The sequence below is a fragment of the Monodon monoceros genome, unplaced genomic scaffold (assembly GCF_005190385.1).
Source record: "Monodon monoceros isolate NGI ecotype Baffin Bay Population unplaced genomic scaffold, NGI_Narwhal_1 Super_Scaffold_17, whole genome shotgun sequence".
Classification (NCBI taxonomy): domain Eukaryota; kingdom Metazoa; phylum Chordata; class Mammalia; order Artiodactyla; family Monodontidae; genus Monodon; species Monodon monoceros.
Genome location: NW_021703773.1, coordinates 27,133,063 through 27,158,201, shown reverse-complemented (window position 1 = coordinate 27,158,201; position 25,139 = coordinate 27,133,063). Strand labels below are relative to the sequence as shown.

Genomic DNA, 25,139 nt, shown 5'->3' with positions numbered 1-25,139 from the left:
TTGGCATAGAGCTGCTTGTAGAAGTCTCTTAGGATGCTTTGTATTTCTGCGGTGTCTGTGGTAACTCCTCCTTTTTCATTTCTAATATTATTGATTTGAGTCCTCTCCCTCTTTTTCTTGATGAGTCTGGCTAATGGGTTATCAATTTTGTTTATCTTCTCAAAGAACCAGCTTTTAGGTTTATTGATCTTTGCTATTGTTTTCTTTGTTTCTATTTCATTTATTTCTGCTCTGATCTTTATGATTTCTTTCCTTCTGCTAACTTTGGGTTTTGTTTGTTCTTCTTTCTCTAGTTCCTTTAGGTGTAACGTTAGATTGTTTTATTGAGATTTTTCTTGTTTTATTGAGATTTTTCTTGTTTCTTGAGGTAGGTTTGTATAGCTATAAACTTCCCTCTTAGAACTGCTTTTGCTACATCCTACTGGTTTTGGATCATCATGTTTTCATTGTCATTTGTCTCTAGGTATTTTTTGATTTCCTCTTTAATCTCTTTGATCCTCTTTGATCTCTTGGTTATTTAGTAATGTATTATTTAGCCTCCATGTGTTTGTGTCTTTTACGTTTTTTCCCCTGTAATTTCTCATCTCATAGTGTTGTGGTCAGAAAGGATGCTTGATATGATTTCAATTTTCTTAAATTTACTGGGGCTTGATTTGTGACCCATGATGTGATCTATCCTGGAGAATGTTCTGTGTGCACTTGAGAAGAAAGTGTAATCTGCTCTTTTTGGATGGAATGTCCTATAAGCATCAATTAAATCTATCTGGCCTATTGTGTCATTTAAAGCTTCTGTTTCCTTATTATCTTCGTTTTGGATGATCTGTCCATTGGTCTAAGTGAGGTGTTAAAGTCCCCCACTATTATTGTGTTACTGTCGATTTCCTCTTTTATAGCTATTAGCAGTTGCCTTATGTATTGAGGTGCTCCTATGTTGGGTGCATATATATTTATAATTGTTATATCTTCTTGGATTGATCCCTTGATCATGATGTAGTGTCCTTCCTTGTCTCTTGTAACATTCTTTATTTTAAAGTCTATTTTATCTGATATGAGTATTGCTACTACAGCTTTCTTTTGATTTCCATTTGCATGGAATATCTTTTTCCATCCCCTCACTTTCAGTCTGTATGTGTCCCTGGGTCTGAAGTGGGTCTCTTGTAGACAGCATATATATGGGTCTTGTTTTTGTATCCATTCAGCGAGCCTGTATCTTTTGGTTGGAGCATTTAATCCATTCACGTTTAAGGTAATTATCAATATGTATGTTCCTATTACCATTTTCTTAATTCTTTTGGGTTTGTTATTGTAGGTCTTTTCCTTCTCTTGTGTTTCCTGCCTAGAGAAGTTCCTTTAGCATTTGTTGTAAAGCTGGTTTGGTGGTGCTGAATTCTCTTAGCTTTTGCTTGTCTGTAAACCTTTGATTTCTCCATCGAATCTGAATGAGATCCTTGCTGGGTAGAGTAATCTTGGTTGTGGTTTCTTCCCTTTCATCACTCTAAATATGTCATGCCACTCCCATCTGGCTTGTAGAGTTTCTGCTGAGAAATCAGCTGTTAACCTTATTGGGAGTTCCCTTGTATGTTATTTGTCATTTTTCTCTTGCTGCTTTCTATAGGTTTTCTTTGTCTTTAATTTTTGCCAGTTTGATTACTATGTGTCTCGGTGTGTTTCTCCTTGGGTTTATCCTGTATGGGACTCTCTGCGCTTCCTGGACTTGGGTGGCTATTTCCTTTCCCATGTTAGGGAAGTTTTCAACTATAATGTCTTCACATATTTTCTTGGGTCCTTTCTCTCTCTCTTCTCCTTCTGGGACCCCTATAATGCAAATGTTATTGTGATTAATGTTGTCCCAGAGGTCACTTAGGCTGTCTTCATTTCTTCTCATTCTTTTTTCTTTATTCTGTTCTGCAGCAGTGAATTCCACCATTCTGTCTTCCAGGTCACTTATCCGTTCTTCTGCCTCACTTATTCTGCTATTGATTCCTTCTAGTGTAGTTTTCATTTCAGTTATTGTTTTGTTCATCTCTGTTTGTTTGTTCCTTAATTCTTCTAGGTCTTTGTTAAACATTTCTTGCATCTTCTCGATCTTTGCCTCCATTCTTTTTCCGAGGTGCTGGATCATCTTCATTGTCATTTTCTGAAAGGTTGCCTATCTCCACTTCATTTAGTTGTTTTTCTGGGGTTTTATCTTGTTCCTTCATCTGGTACATAGTCCTCTGCCTTTTCATCTTGTCTGTCTTTCTGTGAATGTGGTTTTTGTTCCACAGGCTGCAGGACTGTAGCTCTTCTTGCTTCTGCTGTCTGCCCTCTCTGAGTGCATTATTGACAAAGTCTGGGGTCTGCCAAGGTGGGTTGCTGCAGCGTCCCAGAGGTGGTGGTGGCAGTGATGTCATGGGCAGGCCACTCTGATTCCCATTCGCTTACCATATCACATTTCACATTTTAACGCCTTCCCTCTGACCTAGCACAATCTGGGTGACCCTCCTTATAATCAAATGGCCCAGAGTCAGCAAATACAAGCTTATATTAGGATGCACAAACCAGGGTTCATGCTCAAAAATTTTTTAAAAAGTCTTCCAACAAAATATAAATTTGTTTGAGAATTCTTTATGTGTATGTGTGTGTGTATATATCCCTCCAAGCCTACTCGTGTATTTTTGTCCTCATCTGCAATGCTCTTCATCCTTTAAGCCTATATGTGATTTTCATCTCTCCTTCGGGGTCACTCAAGACCTCGGCATGTCAGAGAATCTTCAGTAGCAGCCCTGGGGGCAACAAGTTGTCATGAAAGAAACCTGGACCTTATCCTTGAGTTCCATCCTGTTTCTCGTAGTTACTTCTGTGGCCCAGGACATGCTAATTCATCTTTCAGAACCTGTGTGTCTGTGTGATCACATACTTGGCAAATAGTAGGCGCCTCTCTCTTCTAACTGGGCACAAAGGGGCCTTGCCTCATACCTGTGTGCCCTGCATGTGTCAGAAGCTCCACATAAGTTATGTTACTGCTATTTCTGTTAATATTGCCAGCAGTCTCCTCCTGTTTGGGGTCTGACTGCAGCACTGCTCCACGTTTAAAAGCGGTTACACAAGAACTGACTGTTTTGCAGTCATCCCAAGGACGATAACTATTGCTTTTTAAAGAAGCTTTTCCAAAGGAAAGATTTTGTATCTACAGTTTCAGGAAATATTTTAGACGATCTTATTTCAATCAATAAGAAAGAAAGGACAATCCTTCAGGGAAGAGACTATCAAGCTATATTTAAACTCAAAGGCAAAGCTAAAAAGAATGGAGAGGAAGGGTGATAACATTGCATTTTTTTTCCAAATTCCAATTTAGTATTTTCTGTATATGGTCTCAGTTACACCTCACAGCAGTCTTATGAGTTAAAAAATCGATACTCTTTTAAGTACTGGGCAATTGGAGCATTTGGGTAAATACACAAGGCCACACAGCTAGGGAATGGGAGAATTAAGACATTACCTTGGGTTCGTGAGAATCCATGTTTTCCCCACACCAAGAATTTCTCCACACACAGAGTGTGACAAGAGCAGACTGACAGATGGCCAGATGGGAGAAACAGGGCTTGCAAGGTAACCAACTATGGCAGTCTGATCCAACCTTGACCTTGGGATGCCCTCCAGGGCGTGTTTCTTTGCCTTTACTCTTGTACTTTGCCCAATGTACTGTTCTCTGAGGGATCGTGCTTTCTCAATAAAAGGTCACATTGTCAGTACATTACAGGAGTTGATGGTCACAACTCAAAACTCCTAGGAGTATCTTCAACTCATAGGGTGTCTGGAACATCGAAAGCCCTCCAAGACCCAAAGGACAAGAATCTATTCATGATATTTCAGACATACTGATGGGGCAAAGAGATCTGGAGACTTGAGATGTATGATATATAGGTGATCCCATAATTTGCCCATCATTAAGTTTAGTTGAGAGAGAAACAGGCAAGGAAGGGAGGAAAGAATCCATTGGTAGTTGGAGAAAACAAGATGCACAGATTTCTGAGCTGTCTGTCTCTCCTACCTGAGAAGTCCACGCAGCCCTTCCTGTCTCCCCAGCCCCCGATCCTCTACACACCAGACTGAGATCCCTCTGCTGAATTAGACTGTTCACAACGTCTTTGATGGGGAAGAGGAAGAAGACCACGCAAAGGTCATGTGTATTCTGGCACCTTTACCCTCATCCTAGGACCCTTTCTTTAACACATGAAATCTGGCAGAATCAAGAGGGGATGGTAAACCAACACCATGTCTACCATCACAGTGATAGAATGACAAGCCACCAGTGTCCAAATGCCCATCTCAGGTGGAATTATGTCTCTTCTCCATGTGGTTTACAACGGAGACAAGGAAATCAGTTGTATGTTTTCTCAGTGTAAGGAAATTATCAAGTGGGATCAAGGCAGCACCAGTAAGATGGAATGGATGCCACACGTGGATGATGTCACCACCTCCTCTGTTATCTGAATCTAAGACAACTGTGGGCTAAAGGATGACTTTTGGTTTTGTGATCACTGTGCAGTTCACTGACTTTCTATGAAGAAAATATAAAAAAATAAGAAGAGTTTCAGTTTACAGATTGTAATAGGGAAGAACCTTTTGTATTCTATTACAAGTTAATCACTAAAGGGATGTTGCCTGTAAGCTTAAGTTATACATACTGGCCCGTCTCTGGGAACCCTGCTTTCCAGGGTATGAGCGTTTAGCTAAAATACCTTTGTTTAGCTCCCAGGAAACACCCTGACCAGGCCCACCTGTGGATGACTGCAGGGAAGAAGAAATGAACACATCCCCTCCGGAGGCTGACGGGAACCAGGAAGTGCTGACTTTACTCCTGCCCCTTTTAGTATAAAAGGAACCTGAAATCAACTCAGGCAAGGTGGTTCTTTGGGATGCGAGTCCACCATCTTCTCCGTCTGCTGGCTTTGTGGATGGATAAAGTCGCCATTCCTGGCCCCAGCAACTCCTCTCTCGATTATTGGCCTGTGTGCAGCAAGCAGTATGAGCTTGGACTCTCTAACGAGATGAGGACAAATGCAGTGATTTATGTCAAAAGTCGCTGTAGAAATGGTGTGTGTCTGCGTGTTTGAGGTGGTGGGGGGTGTGTATGGCAGGGATGTTTATTTATTGTGTCCAGAACAACTCACTTAACCTAAACAGAGACATATAAACACATGTCACCTTAGAGTCAACTGAAGAACAGGAAAGTACTGAATGTGAGGAATATAAGAAAGGAAAGAACCAGAGAACTTTAGAAGTAGCATAATACACATTAGCCCGGACTCTGTGTTTTGCAGGTAAGAAAGCAGTCTCGGAAGTGAAGTGGCTCTTCCGAAAGCATCAAGCTTGAGACACTTTTGACCTTAGTTTGTCCATAAAGTTAGTTCCATTGGAGAATGGTTACCACTGGAAGTACTGGAAAGAGCCATGGATTGATCTCATGTTCTTGTGGTCACTGAAGCTAGATAAGCATTTCTTTGTGTTTTTATGATAATATTTAGCCTGGAGGTACATTTGAGTCTCTCTTCATGGATCTAATGCCTCAGTATTAGATGGAAGCTGATGGCTCTTAAAAGCATCTCTGCCCCAGGTTTGCTCTAGTGCAAGAGGGAATCATTGTCAATGAACATTCATAACGTCACTTCACCTGGTTCCGGACCAAGTTTTCCCAGCTTGCTGGTGTTGTACAAGCCTTGGGAAAGAGCCAGGTGTGAGGCAGGCAGCCTTTTGAGTGGATCTTAAAAGTCATAGTCTATAACACCTGGGGCTTCCCCCACATGGAATCCTGCTGGGTTCACCTTGCGACAACCTGGGAGAGGTTGACTGAATGTGTTTCTTTTTTCCTACCAAAATCCAGTTTGCCACTCCTAAAATATGGATCCGAACAGATGGGGAAGCCTGTCTCTAGCTGGATGTCTTCTCTCCCCCTTCAGAGACTGAAGGGATAGAAAAGGAAATCATATTTTTGAGAATTGGTTATATATCAGCCACTGTGCCTATATTGTTGCTTTTTCTAAGTCTGTTGGGTAAATAGCATTTTCCATATTTTCAGATGAGCAAACTTATACGTAAATTAGGGTTTTTTAGGAAAAAAGTTCCCTTGCTCAGAGAGCAGCAGATACAGGATTCAAAGCCAGTCCTTTTGACCCAAAGTCAACCCCCGTACCAGTGGTTCTCTAAGAATGTTCTTGGCATGCATGCATCATCTAGAAACTTGGTGGGAAGGTAAATTCTTGGGCCCCATCCCAGACAGGCTGAATCACAAGCTCTGGGTTTGGGAGTCAGCATTGTGCACCCCAGCAAGCCTTCCATGTCAGCAGTCTGCACCCCTTTCACTTAGCTACCCATTTGTGAAAGGAGACACTGGCCAATTTTCTCCTTCCCAGCACGGTTCCCCTCCAGACTCAGATTTATTTGACACTTGTTAATTTCCTGCATCCTGCTGCTTCTCCTCTGCCTTCAAAGAAGTCATTAACAGAAGGGGGAGTACTCCCTGTGTTTGTGCTCCTCGTGTGTGTGCGCTCCCCGTGTGTGTGTGCGCTCCCCGTGTGTGTGTGCGCACGCACACACAGTTAAAGGTGTTACTTTATTAGAAAAACAGGGAAAAGTGTTCAGCTTATTTATTTTATGTTCCAAATGTGATGGGTTTATTTTATTTTACTCTGATTCAAAACCAAAGATTCCACTACTGCACAGAAACCAATATGTTACAAGGTCATGAAAAAGTGTTTTGGGACATGCAGGATGTGATGGACAACTGGAGGGTCGGGTCATCTCCTTTGTAACATGACACTACACCTTCGCTGAGCAACACATTGAAAATAACACTGCGGAACTGAACTGAAATGTGGCACGAACATGACAACTTCCGGGCATGCCTTCAAGCACACCTCCCTTAGGCTGGACTCAGTATCTAGGCTTCAGTGTGGGGAGGATTAGAATTCTTTGGAAGAAGAAAAAGTTCACACCTTTGAAATTTCACAGAAGAATTTTAAGGCCAAAACATAGTGGGTTCATTTCTCTTCACCTCCAGGGACAAAGCTGATGATTTATTCAAAACCACATTAAGCTTCTAGCTCACATCCCAGCCCGACCTTGTGCCCTCCTGCACTGAAGTTCTTTCCATAGATGAGAGCTGACAGGGTCAGTTTCACTCCTGGTCGAAGGGTCTGAGTGTAATCCAGTCCAATCAGGCTGGCATTATTCACTTTAGCAGATAGAGAAGTTCTACAATCCAGCTTGTACTTAGCAGAGATGCCGAAACAGGTGTTGTTCCTGCCAGCCGTCCACGCGAGGTTTATTGATGTTTTGGTCTTCTTGTTCACCTTCTGGTAGATCGCCCCTCCAGATTCAGTGCTATCGCTCACGTGAGTGTGCAGCTGGAAGTCTGCAGGCTTGTAACCCAGGGCGAAATGATTCTGTGACAGTTTGGATTTGGCTGTGTCAAAACTCGTCTGATAGCCAGCAAACCATGGCCAACACAGCCCAGGCATAGATGGTTGGTCCAGAAAAATCTGTCAGCAAAGGATATGGATTTGGTATGGTTAAAATAGATCTGAGAACCAAGTTACGTTGTGGAGTGGAATTTTCTACTTCTGGTCAGGCTTACCGTGATACAGGGAAAGCATCAGGCAACCTAGAGACCAAATACAAGATTTGTAACTATGGACTGACCTTCACCCAAAAGTGGGACACGGACAATACTCTTGGGACAGAAATCTCTTTGGAAAATAAGTTGGCTGAAGGGTTGAAACTGACTCTTGATACCATATTTGTACTGAACACAGGAAAGAAGAGTGGGAAATTAAAGGCCTCCTATAAACGGCATTGTTTCAGTCTTGGCAGTAATGTCGATATAGATTTTTCTGGACCAACCAGCTTATTTATTTTAAGCCAGTCCATGAGAATAGTTTTAAGAGTCAAAATTTACATGAATAAATAGTTGCAAAGAGTCACAGAATCTTCTTGTTTTAATGCAAATGGTCTGTCTTGGAGAGTGTCCCCATCATGCCTGTATTCTGATGTTACTGGGTGGAGTGCTCTCTAGATGCCTGGCTCTGTTCCTTTATAAATTAACCACAGGTGTACCAGGAGTATGGAGATCAGTGTAGGGAAGAAGCCTGGAGTCCGGGTGTGTAAGCTCCTCAGTGTGGGGAGGGGCAGCAGGAAGGGTTTTTAAATGTTGATGAGCAAAACAGTGACAAAGTTGATGGTAACAGATTGTAAGTTACCATCAGGTCCTTAGTAAGACCTGACCTCCTACAAATTTTCATTTCTCAAAGCTGCCACTTCCTTATCATTGGGGGGGGGGTGATAAAAACAATTCATAATAGAAATAAGATTCTGTATAAAAGGCTTTTGCAAACAATGAGTGATCATCCTGACCTCTGCTCTTTTTTTTTTTTTTTTTGCGGTACGCGGGCCTCTCACTGTTGTGGCCTCTCCTGTTGCGGAGCACAGGCTCCGGACACGCAGGCTCAGCGGCCATGGCTCACGGGCCCAGCCGCTCCGCGGCATGTGGGATCTTTCCAGACCGGGGCACGAACCTGCGTCCCCTGCATCAGCAGGCAGGCTCTCAACTACTGCGCCACCAGGGAAGCCCTGACCTCTGCTCTTATTCCTTGCCCTCGTCCCTCCCATCCCTCTTGCTCTCCGAAGACAGGCATTCCATCTAGGGAAACCTGAATTGTATGGTCCTCATTCTTACCCCTCCATGAAGAAAAGAATTTCCCCAGTGCCCTAGTCACCATCAGTTTCGGTACATGACATTAAATAAGTCAAAAGATGTCCCGTTTAGCAATCACTGCAATGTACTGCCTTCTCTGATATTTCCATCCGTGTGCCGCGCTTCTAGCTAATTAGCATTCTCATATGTGCAAAGTTTTTCATTTCTAATTTTATCTCAAGTACCCTGTTCATATAGTCTGTCCCCTCCTCAGACACATTCACTTAAAATAAAACCACTCTCCCTCATCGGTTACAGCAGTTCTCACATGTTTATGTTGTCAACTTCCCAAGTCTTACTGTAGTTGTTACTTGAGGTTGGGGGTGTCTTTTTCTTTCCCAGTATGTCAGACCCTCCTTGCCTTTGATTCCACTACTCAACTCTCATCCCTGGGTGCCAATTATATTTCTCATGCTGCTCAGCCAGACTCCTGAGGCTATGGACAGCAGTATGCCTAGGATGGAAAATGGAGAAAAAAAATTAATTAATTAAAAAAACCCAGTGCCCAAGTTCAGTGTTCCAGGCACCGCAGGCCAACGCAGAGAAGCGGTCACAGAGCTGCCTGGTATGAATTCCCTACAGTAACTTACTTCCTCTAATCCTATTTGGTTTATACTGCTCTAAATATCTGGCATTAGAGCTGTGATATAAATCAAGGCTTTCACAGCCACTTAAAAATCAAAAGGGGAAAAAGCCTCTAGGAACCTAATAATAGGCTTCATCTACAGGCTGCTTACATGACGGGTGCAAGAGTGTTCTGGAGGGGCATTCAAAACCCAAGTAGGGAACCTCAGATGAGATAAGAGAGATAAGCCCAAGGGGACCATGGATTTCTCTGCAAAACCCTAACAAGAAAAGCTTGACACTAGGTGGCAGCAGTGCCCCATGATTGCCTTCCAAATTAAACCGGCTTTGAGATCGGAGGGTGTGTGGGGGGGAATATCATAATATTAACACACAGATACAACATTACAAAATCAGCCCATCTTATTTGACAGCAATCTCCCACCCTCTTCATACTTAGGATCAGAAATTTGGCATGAATCATTGTAACTCTCTGATATGTGATCTGGCCAAAGAAAATACCCCAAGTAAATCACAGCAGAAATGGGTAGTTACTGGTATGGGCATCATTATTTCTCAAAGAATGGGAATCGGATAGATGTTCTGCACCCCAGAGAAAGGAGGTGGCACTAAAGACTTCAAGCAGAGCCCAAGGAAGGCGACCCTCAGCCTGTAGCCTGAGGCGGTCCCAGTTAGGTGTAAGGGTGTTCGGCTTCACAGGTGACATTCAGCGTTGCTGGTGAGGTTGCTAATAAAGTCCGAGGCATCCATGAGTCCTATAGCCCAGGATGGTTAGATTTTGGAAACGTTTTTTAATGGCAGAAATCCTTCTTGGTGACACGAGTCATTAGGAAGAGCAGTGCAAAGACGAGACACCGTTTCTCAGGAAGTCAGCTCTTTAGTTCTCCAAAGAGATCAATTGTTTTCCTGATGAGCAGCTCGAAATGAACCACTGGAGCACTTCATGGGTCTTAAAAAGTGTTTTTGTTCACTTGCTGAGTTACAGGTACCATCTGGGTTCTGATTTAAGATCCCAGAAGGGGCGACCCTCATTTCTACATGCCTAGTTCAGCCTAAAGAATTTGGGTTCCACTGTGAATTCCCCAGTGATTGAGCCATTCTGTCTTCCGTTCTCCCCGGAGGGATGACTGGGGCAAAACAGGACTCAGCAAGTGGAAAACCCGGGTCATATCCGGGGCTGCAACTTTCTGAGAAGCAAGTTTGCCCCTCCTCTTTAGATGCTCATCTGTCTATGAGGGAGGAGAGTTTTGATGGAGGGTCCAGTTTTTCCTGGTAGGCTGTAAGGAGGCCGAGCCTACCGTGCTTCGGTGCTGAAATTTCAAGATTGTAGCCCTTCATTTCCTGGATTCCCCATTGCGTTTCTGTGTATCCCAGTGACCGCTGGGACAAGGGGAACCTAAGAAAAAGAAGGCAGGGGTCTAAAACATTATGAATTGGTCAACCTATTTAATCTTGCAGACGAACCGACAAAATGCAGGTGGAGTGGAGTTCATGACCCGTTGCCAACGGTGGGCCCGTCACTCCACCAAAATCACCCAGTGATGTGAGGGATGCAGCGTTTAGGACTGCTGGTGTTCTGGAATGCTTCTGGACACAGAATATAATCCTCTCTTCCTAAGGTGTGGGGTTTCCCTGTTCTGGTTTCTCCAATCCTGTAATGGAATTATCTAACCCTTTTTGGTCAAAACGGTGAATCCTTCAAATGACCCTTCGTAGGAAGACCGGCATTCACCTTTGGTTTCTATTTTTCTATGAACCTTCCCCTAAAATGCCTTACCTTACACATGCGCCCCAGATTGCTCGGACACCTCCTCTAGGAGTTGGGTGAAATCTGGGCCATTCTATCAACCACCAGGTTCTCTCTCTGCTCCGTTTATCTTTTTGCAGATTCAGAAAAGAAGCTCTTTTCTCAAGTCCCTACCCGACCCATTCTGTTTTATATAGGGTTGCACCTGAAGGTGTGCCAGCGCGCCATCTCTCATCACCAGACCCCACTGTCAATTCTAGACACCCTTCCTAATTTTGAATTTATTCTGAACGTAGGTTTGTGCGTGATTAACCCCAAGTCAGGACATCGGAAAAGCTTTGTAGCTCCTTGCCAGTCGTCATCTTGCCAAAAATGATCTCGAAATAAAGTAAATCGATGTTTATTTTCCTCCCTTGGAGTTAGAGCCTTGGTGGCTCTCTTTCCCACTGGGTTTCTTTTCCAAGTTACGACGCAGGGGGCTTCTCTCCGGGCAGGCACGAAGAGAGATGGGCAGACGGAGGCCAGCCCCTGACCTCGCAGCCGCCCCCTCTGGGTCTCGGAGTCGCCTGGTGGCGTGGCATCTCGCGGGTGTGTGGCGCGCGTGTCCCCCGCGCGAGCGCTCAAGTCTCCTTCCCCATCCTGCGCACGGCGGCGCCGGAGGCCGAGGAGAGCGCAGCGCGGCGCGGCGCGGCGCTGGGAGCCCGGGGCCCGAGGCCGGGCTCTGTCTGGGATGGCGCCGTCCCAGCCTCCTTCCCCTCTCCGTGGGTAGGGATGGTTGAGTCCGGCCGCCACGGCAGCGGCTCCTTGTGCAGCTAGCAGCCTGTCTTCTGCGCTCTCCGCCTCCCCTCCCTAGACTGGCTCTCCTCCCCTCGCGCCCCCTCCCCCCCCCCCCCCCCCGTCCCTCCCGCAGCTCCCACTCGCTGGCTGGCTCTCCAGCTGCCTCCGCTCCGGGTCTCTCCCGGCTGCGCGCGCTCCTCTCCCCGCCTCGCCGCCTCCCGCAGCCTCGCCGCCTTGGTGCCTTCCTGCCCGGCTCGGCGGGCGCTAGTCCCCGGCCCCGGCCCGGCAGCCCCTTGTCGGCGCTCGGAGCAGCGCAGCCCTGCCTGCAGTGGTTCGGGACCCGATGCTATGAGAGCGAAGCCAGCCGGGCGCCCAGACCTGCGGGAGGCGTCGGATGCGCGGCCGGTCTGGGGACCGGGATCTCTCCCCCGCTCGCCTTGCCCTCTGGTGATTCTCTGGCTCTGTCCGTAGCCCTGCCGTGCCTCGGAGGAGACGGGCGCATCCGAGAAGAGCCATCGGTGTCGTGCGCGTGTGGAATATCTGCAGACATGACTGCGTGGAGGAAATCCAAGTCGTTGCTGGCGCCGCTGGCGCTGCTGGCGCTGTGCGCGGGGCTCCTCACCGCAGCCAAGGGTAAGGCGGGCTCGCCGGTTGCCGGGGGAGATGGGGGAACCCTCCGAGGCCCCGTTTGCGAACCAGGGGACCGTTTGGAGGAGGGCAGGGTACCGAGTGGCCGGCCTCCGCCGGTGGCTCTCCGTGGCAGACGCCCGGGGATCGCGATGCAGGGAGCCAGCTTCCATCGCCTTCTGCCCGCCCTCGTCGCCCGCGCCCCACCCCCGCCTCTCCTTCCCCCTGACTTGGGCCGAAACGAAATGTCTCTCCTTTCTCGGCGCTGGGGGCTGTTAGGGAGAAAGGAGCCAAACCCGAGTTGGGCTGAAACCGCGCCGCGGCGGGCGGTGGTGTCTCCTCGGCGATGTGGACACAGCGGGTCCGGGTGGCTCGATGGTTCCCGGGACGTTCTCCCCGGACCCGGAGCGGCTGGGAAAGTGGCCCGGGCCGAGCGGGCCCGGCAAGTTCTGGCTCTCTCGGGGTCCGGGTGCCACGGGCGAAGCGGCCTGCAGACCGGGCACCGCGCACCCTTCCTCCCTCTCCCTCCCACGTCCACGGCCAGGCCGCCCCCTCCTTCCTCTCCCCGCACTTTGCTCCCTTCAAGTTGGAAGGACCCGGCGAGGTGCGTGGAGAGAGCAGGGGGACCTGGACGGGGTTCAGCTCCGGAGACAGTCGCCTGCTCACAGGGTTCTTCCCCGCTGCCACCCCTGGTCAGGGGAAGGAGTGTCCCCGGGTCGCTCCTCGGCTTGGAGCTCCGTGAACTTGGTGTTCTCCTTGAAACGAGTTTGGGAATGTTTTCCGCCAACTAGCCTACGGGCTGCAACCTCGGGGCTGGCAGCAGCTCCTGCACTTGTCTGTTCTCTGGGAAAGAAAACAAGGTCCCTCTTGATTCAGAGAGAGAGGGAGAGAGAGACAGAGAAGAGAGAGAGAGAGGATATAGATGATTTTCACATTGCAAAGTACCTGCCCCCATTTCCTCATTTTAGCCTCCTTGGATACTCGCCCCGCGCTCGATCGATCAGCACACACCGTCCCACTCCTGAAAATATCTATATCTATAATTTTTTTCTTTTCCGTTTTAAAGGATGGAGTCAAATCATGTTTTTGTTTGTTTAATGGTTATTTGCTCTTTCCCATGTAAAACTCCCCTTTCCTCTCTAGATTCTTCCATCTTCTTTTCCTCCCATTTTCTATTCCTTCAGTGTTCCAGATTCAGGGGTGATTGACAAGGCGAAGGAGGACTGTCTCTGGTGCCGTAGGAAAACTCCAGATGGGCCCGGCCTGGGGCGAGATGGAGCGACGGCAGATTAGGCGTCCCCGCGCGGTGGCTCCTCTCCGAAAGCACTGGGGTGTCACAAATGGGTGTCTGTGGGAATGCGCCGCACGATCCCAGGGAGCGCAAACGCAGGGTTAGTTGCTGGAACTCAGGGTTGCTCGGGACTGGGGAGCTTCCCAAAGACGCCGACCCTCCGCCCAACTGCCCGGCTTGGTCCAGCCGCCCCGCCTGGGGCGCCGCTGATGGAGCCTCCGCGGAGGCACGGCCAGCCGAGCCGGGCAGGCGGGCAGCGGCCTCCGGGCCCGCTGGATTGGCTGGGCACAGAGGGCGAAGCAGGAAGAGTCGAGGGCGAAGAGGGCTGTCCCTGGCAGGTGTGCGTCTGTGTGTCGGGGGTCCCACCAAGCCCCTGCGCGGAGAGGAAACACCTGCTACACAACTCTGCACAACTTCCCGCTCCTCTCCCCAGCGCTCCAAGCCCAGCTGGGCCCCGGCCGCCTCCCGGCCTCGGCAGGCAGCTCAGCCTCTGAGCGCACTCTCGGTTCCCCGCGGTTCCCCGCGCTCTGAGCGCCCTTCTCCTGCAATTCGCAGGGGTTGCTGTGCCGAGGAGGCGGCGGGTCTGCCGGGGCTGCTTGTGTGCCGGGCGGATGCCGCCGCCGCCGCTGCGCGGGTGGGCCGAGCCTCTGGGCTCGGGCGGGGACGGGACCGGGGGCTGCCCTGGCCGATCCCGGGTCAACCCGGCAAGGGGCGCAAAGTCCTGGGCTCCCTGGACGGGCAGCCGCATGGAAGACAGAGCCTCCTGCGCGCTGGGGGTCCTAGGTGCCGGCTGTAGAAGCCAAGAAGTGGAACCCAGGGTCCCCTGGCGTGCGCGGTGCGAGAGTAGGGTGTGTGTGTGTGTGTGTGTGTGTGTGTGTGTGTGTGTTTGCGCGTGGAGCGGCCGCGCTCACTGCGCTGTTGCTTGGTGGAGGCTGCGGTGGCTGCGCGTAGCCCCCCATCACCCCGGGGGGTCCGGGGCCGCGTCTCCTCTGCGCCCGCGGGGTCAAGTGGGCGCGCAGGTGGCCGCGTGGGAGCGGGATGCGGGCAGGAGGCTGGGGACGCCAGCGCCGGCGTGGCCCTGCGAGCGGTCTGGCGGCTGGGGGGCGGTGGGGGGGCGGTCGCAGTCCCCTTGGTGAGCGAGCCCGGGTGGCCAAGGTCGGGCCTCTGCTGGGGGGCGCCCGGGCCGCACGCGCGCGGGAAGGCTTCCCTGACGAGGAGCGGGGAGCGCTGGGGGCAGTGCCAGCCGCCGCCGCGGGAGCCGAGCCGAGCGCGCCCAGGTGGCGGCTCCCGCGGCGGCGCAGGCGGGCGGAGAGTTCTGCTGCGTGGGGCGGAATTCGTGACCTGTTTGCGAGTCGTGAGAGGCTGGAGGCGGCTGCGGTCGCGGTCATCAGAACTCGGTAGCTTCAGTACCCGGGTTGTCAGCTGTAGTTGATTGTGCTTTCAGCCGGGGGTACCCGGGATTCCCTTGTGATTCTCTTTTTCTTTTTGATTACTAACGCTATTGTAAAGGTTGAGTCTCAAGTGTACATACCTCTTTAAAAGCAGCACACTTGCAGGGACCACGGGAGAGGGAAGAAGGCTTGAAAGCCTCTACAGTAGTCATCTAGTAAATAGGTGGAATAATTCATTCCGTGAGCACTGAGATTTGCGCCCTTTATCTGGGGCTGATCTACTGGCTGTATGGACAGAGTTTGCTTCTCAGTCGTGTTTTGCCAGTTTGTGCAGCAAGGAGAATGCAGCTATTTGCAGGCATTATTCAGAAAGTGTACTAAAAAGAGGCACATATAATAGTAGCCCTGTGGGTCTCACCGTAGGAAGTCTGGTAGAGAAAGGTGGAGTGTTTCTCAAAATCCCTGATTCTGAAATTCACCAACCCACCCAGCAAAGAGATTTAAGTATGCCTTGCCAAATTTCCACAGAAACCCTGCAAGGGGGGGGGGGGGGGGGGGGGGGAGGGGGTGGAGAGAGAGAGAGGTGTTTCCCAAACCTGCCTACTTCTTTGTGAGTTACCTCAATTCTCATCACCAGGAAGGATGCTAAGACCTTTCATTTGCTGGCCAGGATCCTTATGGCTGGGCCACTGCACACATATGTATATATGTACTCTCTCCTGGGGGAGACAGGAACTCCTGTGAATAAGTGGCTTTCGAGGGCAACCCCTGATCACTAAAAAGGCAGGCCATCTAAAAGGAAGTTACTGTTTCTGCATTCATGATCTGCTTAGCAAATCACATTTATTTTTTATTGAGTTGTCAAAGGATTCTGGTTTTTTTTGTTTGTTTGTTTTTTGTTTTCCAATTTATAACTCTTCAGCCCATAGCTCTAGAGCTTCTGGAGCACCTATATAATTCTTCATTAGGGACTTTAAGTCCTTAAAAAGGTAAGCAAAGGAGAGGCTTTCTTCCTCAGTGACAGGTTTTGTAAACTTGACTAGTGGGACAGTGAGGTCTCATTAAACTAGTCCCAAGGAGCCAATAGCAGGTGGTAAGTGGTAGTAGAATTCCCTCAGGTCTCAAGAATCTCTGCAAACACAGGCCTTGAAAGGAAAGGGAATCACTGTTTTGATATTGGCTTTCAGCTGGCCAATCCTGCTTGATGAGAAGAAGGCCAGGACTACAGTTGAAAGTTCGTACAGGCAGAAACAGCTCCTCCTGGGGGCAATGCTTCCTTAGTCTCCAGTTTATTGTCTCAAACAAACACCAACAGGGCTTTGAAAATGTCAAGAAAATGGTTCTGCTTCCTTTAAGAAACAGATAAACAAAGGCTCCGTGGCCGGTTAGCGCTCATTGCAGAGGAAATAGCAAATCCAGTGTAGACATTTCTAAGCTGTCAAAATGCAAACGGCATATTAAATACTCTGTGCTCTACTGAATTCGAAGTGGGCCTCTTTCTGCTGAGCTCACAGTGAAAATAAGCCACCAGGACTTGCATACGTGCGATTTAAACTTCACATTCCCTTTAGCCTTTTCTATTTCTCTGGTGAGGTTCATTTCTCTCTGGAATTAAGAAGTTGATTGGGTACTCCTTGCATAGAGTAGATGATAAAGCTATGTTGTCTTTTAATTTTATTTGTTTAGCTAATACATCAGAAGAAGACATCTGAGTTAAAGGTATAGATACTGTACAGCCTACGGTATTTGCGTCCTTGAGTTGCCTGGTCATATTTAAAAGCCTGTTGGTCCCTGTGCCACTGGAGTAGGAAGCTGGATTACTGGACCAGTAATGGTAACTGATAGAATCAAACTGCAGTCAGGCCACTCTGCAGTCAGGCCACCATGGAGACCAGACATGGCTAATGTTTGAAACAGGAGAACTGGCGTGGATGTGCCATCTGGGGCAAAGGAATTGACACTTAGGCTGGGCTGAAAATAACTGACCTAAAAGAAATCAACCCCTTGAGCTTGTCTTCAGTTGCATGGCCACTGGGCTTCGCTCACTGGGTGTCCATTTCAGAACCACCTATGAGTATGAAAATCAGATAATCATATTTGGGTATTTGCCTAAGTGCAAGGAAATAAGTCTCTTGTACTGTGATGTTAAGATGACCTTAAATGACCTTTGACTAATTAATCTGTCCATATGTAGGGTGGAATTTAGGCCCTAGTATGCAAGTGCATAAGTACCAGAATTAAAATTCCCATTATAAAAAAAAAGAGTAGAAGAAAATTTTTTCATTGAACTGGTTAAAACTGACTGGTTGTAGCAGCTTTTTATGGAAATAACGCACACTGTGTGGTCCTCCTACCCCCACAGACCAACCTCTTTGGATGCAGAGTATGACACACTTTTTTCTTTTCTTTTCAGTTTTGAATCTAGCTGCCATTTCCTTAAACCGTTTATACCAAACCCTAGCTGGGCGGAGAGGAAATGCCCTCAGTGCTCTAGGGAGGCCGCACGGTCTGTCTTTAGTCTTGAGCATCTTTGTTCTAGGTGGAGGAGATTTCATCATCGCTAGGCACACCATCTCATTTAGCAAAACTTCCTTCTGCATATGCTGGAAACATTCTACTTAGGAATAACATTACAACAAATTAACTTGATTTACAGTCACTGTTACTTTGACCCACTATATGTCTCTCTTGCTAAAACTTCTTTGGTGAATGAAAAACATGCAGGTGTGGACATGTATTAAAAATAACTACTGTATCTTTTATGCTTCTAATACATATTGCAATTTATTGGTTGAAATTCTCCTGCTTTATCTTGCACTAGTTTTAGCTCAGGGAAAGCTATAAAAGGGAAAGGGATATTTCACAATTGTCATTCTTTGCAAATATAAGTAGAATAAAAGTGATACCTCTATCTTAATGCTTATAATCTTAATGTGATTTTGCCCCATTGTCTGGAAAGCAGGAAGTCATGAATAATGCTTTGTGATTTAAAAATTATCCTTGTTACTAACATGAGATCAAGGGAGATAGAGGCATGAAAGAATCTCGTTGGTACTGCTACTTTCCAGTTTTTTTCACAAATGAGTCACTTTTAGGATTTTATTACAATCCGAGATTTAAATTATGTAAAATATTACCCTGATTCTAAGCACCTTTATTCATTTATTTTGGGGTTGTGTGTGTTTTGGAGGGTCTTCACCTCAGTAAGATCCAAGAAAACCTCATGTGGCATGTAGATATTATTAATGTAAATCCAACTGTCTGCCTGATTTATCCAGATAATTTTAAGCCACATGAGTCCCAGTGGAATCAGAGCAGCTTTTGAGGACATCAAGCATTTCTCCAATGTATGTTTTGGGTACTAAACATGTTACCTTTATCGTAGTAGATGTTGGCATTGTCGCCTTGATGTCGAGTTTTTGAATAATCCTTTGCAAACTTTGTGTGCAGAATAATCACTTGAGGCCTTGTTTAAATGCAAATCCCAAGGCTTCTCCCTCGAGTGTAGTTTTGGGTGGTGTCAGAGATCTATCTTTCTATCTATCTATCTATCTATCTATCTATCTATCTATCTATCTATCTCGACCTCCCTTTCAATAAGAGTCCTCAAAATCTAATAACCTCTTCACCGAATATACTATATTATGAAACTGTGCAATTATTTCAGAAGATTTTTTCTTTATCATTAGTGCCCCCGTTATCTCTGTTCATCATTCTATACTGTTTAATCTTCTTTTTTATTTAATAGTTTTACAGCAAAGCTGAGATTCAAGTTCCTTGTCCGTAGTGTTTATATTATGGGATGACTTCAAGGGATAATTGTACTCTTTCATATAAAAATACCATACGAATAAATTATTTTTTTTTCTTTTACTGTTTAGTATACTCTGATATGATTAGCGTTACAGAAAAAGGAGCTAAGTGTTAGATTAAAATTAGAATTATTTGGGGAGGGATCTCTAAAGCCTTTGAAATTAATTGTGAATTCTAAGCAGTCCTTTTCCAGATGCCTGGTGAATCTCTGTGCCTTTCTTCACAGAAACTTACTTATTTCTCCTCTTGTTTTTAAGAGAAAGTGTCTTTATTGATCTTTCACAAGTGGGTAGTTGTCTACATGAAGTTGAGAGTCATGTAAAATATATGGTGGGCTCTCGCCATTCCTGTTCCTATAAAATTCCGCATCCTTGACCTGAGTTCTTAAAACCAGAGAACTCCCTGAGTGAATTTTCACTTCCTTTTTCTATCAGTAAATGGATAATCAGCACCACAGACCTTTGACTTTTATGCAAATAGAGAATCTTCAGAGATACAGAAAGTTAAACACAGCTCCTTCTTAGAAAATGGATTCTCCTGGGCTTAAGGATATTTACTTTTCTTTCAAAGGATGAACCAGAGTGTGTTCAAAGGCTGTCAACAATTTTTGTCTCCTTGTTTCAGACTTTTTTTGTGTGTGGTTAGAAAAGTGATGTACTTTGATGTATAATACAACTGTGGATAAGACTTGCAGGGTGTGATCGACACTTCGTACATAATAGAGGAGGGACCCTGATGACATAAGAAGGGTCACATTTTTACAAGAAATTAACAAAATGGAGCAGATACTCCCCTTCTTGCACTACAAATGTAAATTTCTTTGGCATCAATCTTGCCTTCGTGTCTGTCTCATTCTTGTTCTCCTTTCTTTCAAAATATAATTATTGTGAACAATTTAAGTCAGATCCAGCCATTAGAGTTTTCTCTTTTTTATGGTGCTGGCTCTAGAAACGAGGTTGCAGTTTATCTGTGGGCTACCTGCTCAGTATGGGTGCTCCCTTTTGTATGGAGACAATACATTTTCTAAATATAAATCCTTATACTTAAAAAATTTTTTTTGTAGATGACATCAAGAGAAAGTCAAGTGGGAAAAATCATCTCATTATTACATTTAAGCATCTAGGAGGAGATGCTATCATTTGAGGGAAATGTATGTTTCTGGTTAACTACCGTGCTTAGCAATGAAGACCTAGGGGCCAGAGAAGAGATTTGGGAAGTCTAGACTCTTAAATAGGTTTAGAGTCACCCTTCTGCTCACTTGAAGCGTTACAGCAGGTGGCCACTAGAATCACTCAAGTCAGTATCAGTGGAATTCACAAGTACTTGCTATTTACCTACACACTTTATAAACAAAGAAGACTGAATCTGTGATGCCCCTCCTGGAGCTTACATTCTTCAAAACAGAAACAACAAAACTAAAATAGCTGGACTTTGATTAGTGTTTATGCAAATATTAGACTGTGTCAGAGACATTAAAGGTCATGCAGATGTTGGAGAGGAGTTTGCATAAGAAGTGAGATCTTGATTCAGCCTCTCAAAGATTGGAGGAGAAAAGAACAGGGACAAAAGGTGTGAGAAAGAAGCTGAGTGAGAACTGGCCCTGAGGAAGTACAGCCAGACACCCCCCCACACTTTTTTTAAAGCGCGGCGGGAACCAGGTTAAGTGTTGAGCGTGTAGATGAACCTATAAATATTGATGCTTGGTGGAATCCTCCTCAGAAATTCTTCTGTGGGTCCTTAAAGCTAAAAGACCAAATGTGAAGGCATGTAAGCTACTGTCCTAAGACTATTTCCTGAAATATGAAAATAGACATCTTTTTCTTGGCCTTCCCTCCTCCTTCCCTCACACAACCAGTGGGTCAGGCCCTGCCTTTTTTGGCTGGGAATCTATTTCTTGGAAACGGGAATTTTTGTTTTCTCAAACATCTTTTCCCCCCAAGTCCCAGGATTGTTGCTGTAACTGTCGTGTTTTGTTGTAATGACCTCTAGAATGTAGTACAAACAGAACATTGGGTAGGAAAAAAAGCACTTTTTGGTTTACTGGTAATGTGTTTTGGCATCCTGAGTACTATGTACTTGTGCAGAATACAGTGTGTTTCCCCCAAACTGACTTGCAGAGTGTTTCATAATCTGGCTTCATCTCTCACGCTCTGTCTCTATGCTTCCTCCTGGTGACTCCATCCTCAACTAAATCAGTTTAATGCACATCCTGAAATGCACCTTGATTCCATTTATCCCTAGCCTAGCAGCTTGAGTCCGCTTCTGCTTACCTCTCCCTTAGCCAGTCACCCAATCGCTCCTTCATCTGAATTTCTTTGTTACTTACTGTGTTTCACGATGATCTTTCATAAGATTGTAAATTGAAAGTTTAGGATCTTCTAAAACAAAACAAACAAACAAAAACATTGTTTGCTGGTTTTGTTTCCGTTGGTTTATATCATTCTTACTCCATAGATTTTTTTTTTATTGAAATATAGTTGATTTACAATGTTGTGTTAGTTTCTAGTATAGAGCAAAGTGATACTTCATAGATCTTAACATTTGGAGGATTGAAAGACTTTCTTGGAACTATCAAACTGTCACCATGTTCCTTATACCTTCACTATTCCTTCAATGAATAAGCAACTGTTCTCATATACCTGATTCTCTCCATTTTTTTGTGAGTCAAATTAATGTGTTGAAAATATTTTGTGAAAGGACTCATAGGAGAGAGATGACCAATGGAAGGTATCAGTAATGATTTTTTCAGGTCACTGTGCATGATTTATTTATTCACATACCTAAGCTAGAACATGTCAAAATAATTAGCTTTGAAACACTATATCCAAGTTATTATTTTGCCACCCTTATTTGATTCATTCATGTTTCTTTCTCATAATTGTTTCTCTTTGTATACAAAGTAAGGTATCTAGGCTGTTGGCAGTTTTTCTTCTTCTAGTGATAATAATTTAATGATATTAGAGTGTGTTCAGATATGTCAACCTACAATTGTCATTTTGATCTTCATGGCCATTTTCTCTCTCTGCTTTTTAATTTAAAAGAATTGTATAAGAGGATTACAGAACAAAGAAGAACCGATCTCTTTCTTTTACAACTGCAATTACAAAATTGCCTTCCCAGTATTCTCTAGTGGCAACAAGACAAATAGAAGAGACATGGTGTCAGGGTATTTAAAAAATGAGGGGTATTCTGACCCGAAAGTACCAAACTACAGCCATGCCAAACTTGGGGGTATGATTTATAGCTCCTGGCAAATGTGTTTTTCTTTCAATTTTATGATGGATGGACAATAAGAGGCCTTTTAAAAAACAGTTGTGTTAAAAATAATATGAAGTGTTACATGACAAAGTGAAGTGATGATGGGTTTTCTTACTTTTATATGTACGAACAAAACCTGTGAGAAGGAAAAAAAGTATATATTGGAGCTCTTGTGTCATTTATTTAAGCCTTAAAATCGGAAAAAGAGGTTTGAGCCACTTTTTTATGCCTTTCAGTGAGTGTTCATTCTTTGTCCCAAATTGAGGAATCGAGTCAGAAAGTGGAAGATATTCATAGCAAGATCATGTTATGTTGTCCTCTGCTCCCCACTTTTATCCTCCCTGCCAGACCAGACATCACCAGGAGCAGTTAAGAGCTAGAAAATCGAGCTGTGAAGGACGATTGGAGGAGGAGTCTTCCTTCTCAACACTGTTTGTATCAGCAAGCTATTGCTGTGTAACATTATTACCGCAATCCAGAAGCTTAAAATACCTCAGAGATAGGATTATAGGTTCTCTGTGTCGATGTCTGTGTACAGAGTAGCTGGGTCACACGCCCTCTGCCTATGATCTGACAAGGCTGTAATCAAGGTGTTGGCTGGGACTTCAGTCTCACCTGAAGCTCAGCTGGGGAAGGACCCAGTCCTGAGATGACTCAGGTGGCTGGCGGAATTCCATTCCTTGTGGTTGTAGGACTGAGAGCTTAAGTTTATTGCTGGCCATTGGCCAGAGCTCACCCTCAGTTCCTTGAGAGGCCATCATGGTTCCTTGCCTAATGGGGCTTCCCAGCATGGCTCAAAGCCAGAGGAGAGAGAGACTCCAGCAAGTAGGGTGCTACAGCATTATATGTAATCATATGATCATGGACACGCAAACAGGTGTAGCCCATCACTTTTTCCATTATTCAGTTGGCTAGAAGTAAGACCCAGGTCCTGCCCACCTCAAGGGGCAGGGAACTGTAGAAGACATAAACATCAGGAGGCAGAGATCGTGGAGGCCACCCTAAGAGTCTGTCCACCATGGTGTCCTAGAAATATATTGATATAGAAAGAGCATCGTTCAGTCAATAAGCAGATGGCCAAGGACCTGATTAAAAATGGGCAACAAATATAAATATTTTACAGAAAGAGCAAACATAAATGATAAATGTAGGAAAAGATCCCTAAACTTACTATTGATCAAAATAACACTGAAAAAAGAATGTTATATTTTCCCCAATGCCTTTTGTAAAACTACACTTGGTATATCACATGTTAGCAAGTACATAGAGAAATCACTTCCATACACTATTGTTGTATATCTAGAAAAATTTAGGGAGGAGATAATTTGGCCATACCAATCACAATTCTAAAGTAGCAAATATTTTAGCCCAGAAATGTGATACATCCTTCAGCAATATATGCGTATTCATTTTAGCCCTCTCCCTGGTAGTGAAAAACTAGAGCTTAAATGTCAGTTATCCTAAAATAGCTAAACAAATTGTTCTGTAGCACACTGTGTTACCTTTACGAAAGCATGTCCATGATAAAGGATTAAGTTGAAAATTCAAAATAGTATGTATATGCCATTCCCATTTTCATGTAGGGAAAAGTCAAGTTACTTCTTTACCCATGTAAAAATATCTGAAAAGATGCACACATTATAGCATTGGCGTTTAAGTGTCGTTTGACTTTTTTGGGTAACTGGTGTCAAACTTCTCTAAATAAAATAATAGTTCTTAAATTGAAAAGAATTACCTGGAAAGAAAAAAAAAAGACAAGTAGCTTTTATCAGATCATGCTGATGAGCAGAGATAGATTATAAGATTTTTGAACTTGAAGTGACCTTCAGGTTTATAAGTCCACTCTCTTTTACTTGTGTCCAGAGAACTTGTGTCTTGCACAAATTCATAGGGAAAACTACGGCAGAACTGGGTCTAAGCGAACACCCCTCCCATGGGAGCCCACATGCCTCTTGGTGACCCAACTCTCCATCTCCCCCACCCCCGCCATCCCCCTGGTATAAGTACAATCTCCTGACATGATCATGTGTGAGGACAGTGTGGCTAGGAATGTTCTAGGCTTAAACTAAAACCCTGATATGATCCTAGCAGCTAGAGAAGCACAGCATTCAACCTTCATACTTCTGAGATGGTCCAGAACCGCTGGGGGCACTGCAGGACCCTCAGTAGGATGGAAACATGTTAAACGATTTAGCTACTTTGTTAAATAGTTACCTGCCATAATTTTTTTTAGGTCAGGAAAAACACAGTGCCACAATGTCACCTAGCTGGTGGTCCCTTTGTGTTCATAGTTAATATATTTTCTATCAACGATCATTTGAAGGACACATTTGTCATGGAAGAATATTTAATTCCAAAGAACTGAACACTTGAAATTCCACTACACTGAAATCTTTTATTTATTGGAACTGCTCCAATTAGTACAGTTAGACAGTTGCCTGTTCGCATTTCTTAGTGATTAGAAGCACTTGAATCATGAAATCACTCCACGGAAGTGAGAACCAGTTCATTTTTTCGATTGACCATTAATGTCAGAGGATAGAAATTGTCTTAAGTTTTTATGTGCTCAGGGTACCATTTTGGACAGGGTATACAGAAATGCTGTTTTATGTGTCCGACAGCATCCTCCAGGCAGCTGAACAGTTAGGGTTCAGTCTCTATATCTGCCTCTAGTAGTATATGCCTTAAAGGACGTAAAACTCTCTCATACACTGTTTCCTCATCTTTGCAAAGAGCTGTTAACTGGACTTAATAAGGATTCGATGAATGAGCACAGATAAAAAGCTTAGAACGGTACCTGGCAGTTACTAATCTTAAATAAATGTTACAACTGTTTTATTATGGCAACTAAAATATTAGACTGTCAATTCTAGTTATGGCCACAGAAGTAACATTGGGGAAAGCCCAGTTTTGCTG

At 45.2% G+C, this 25,139-nt stretch overlaps 1 pseudogene; it reads right to left on the bottom strand.

The window, feature by feature from the left end:
• Positions 1–7,073: 7,073 nt before the first annotated feature.
• Positions 7,074–10,025, bottom strand: LOC114897483 (annotated as a pseudogene).
• Between the last annotated feature and the right edge of the window lie 15,114 nt (positions 10,026–25,139).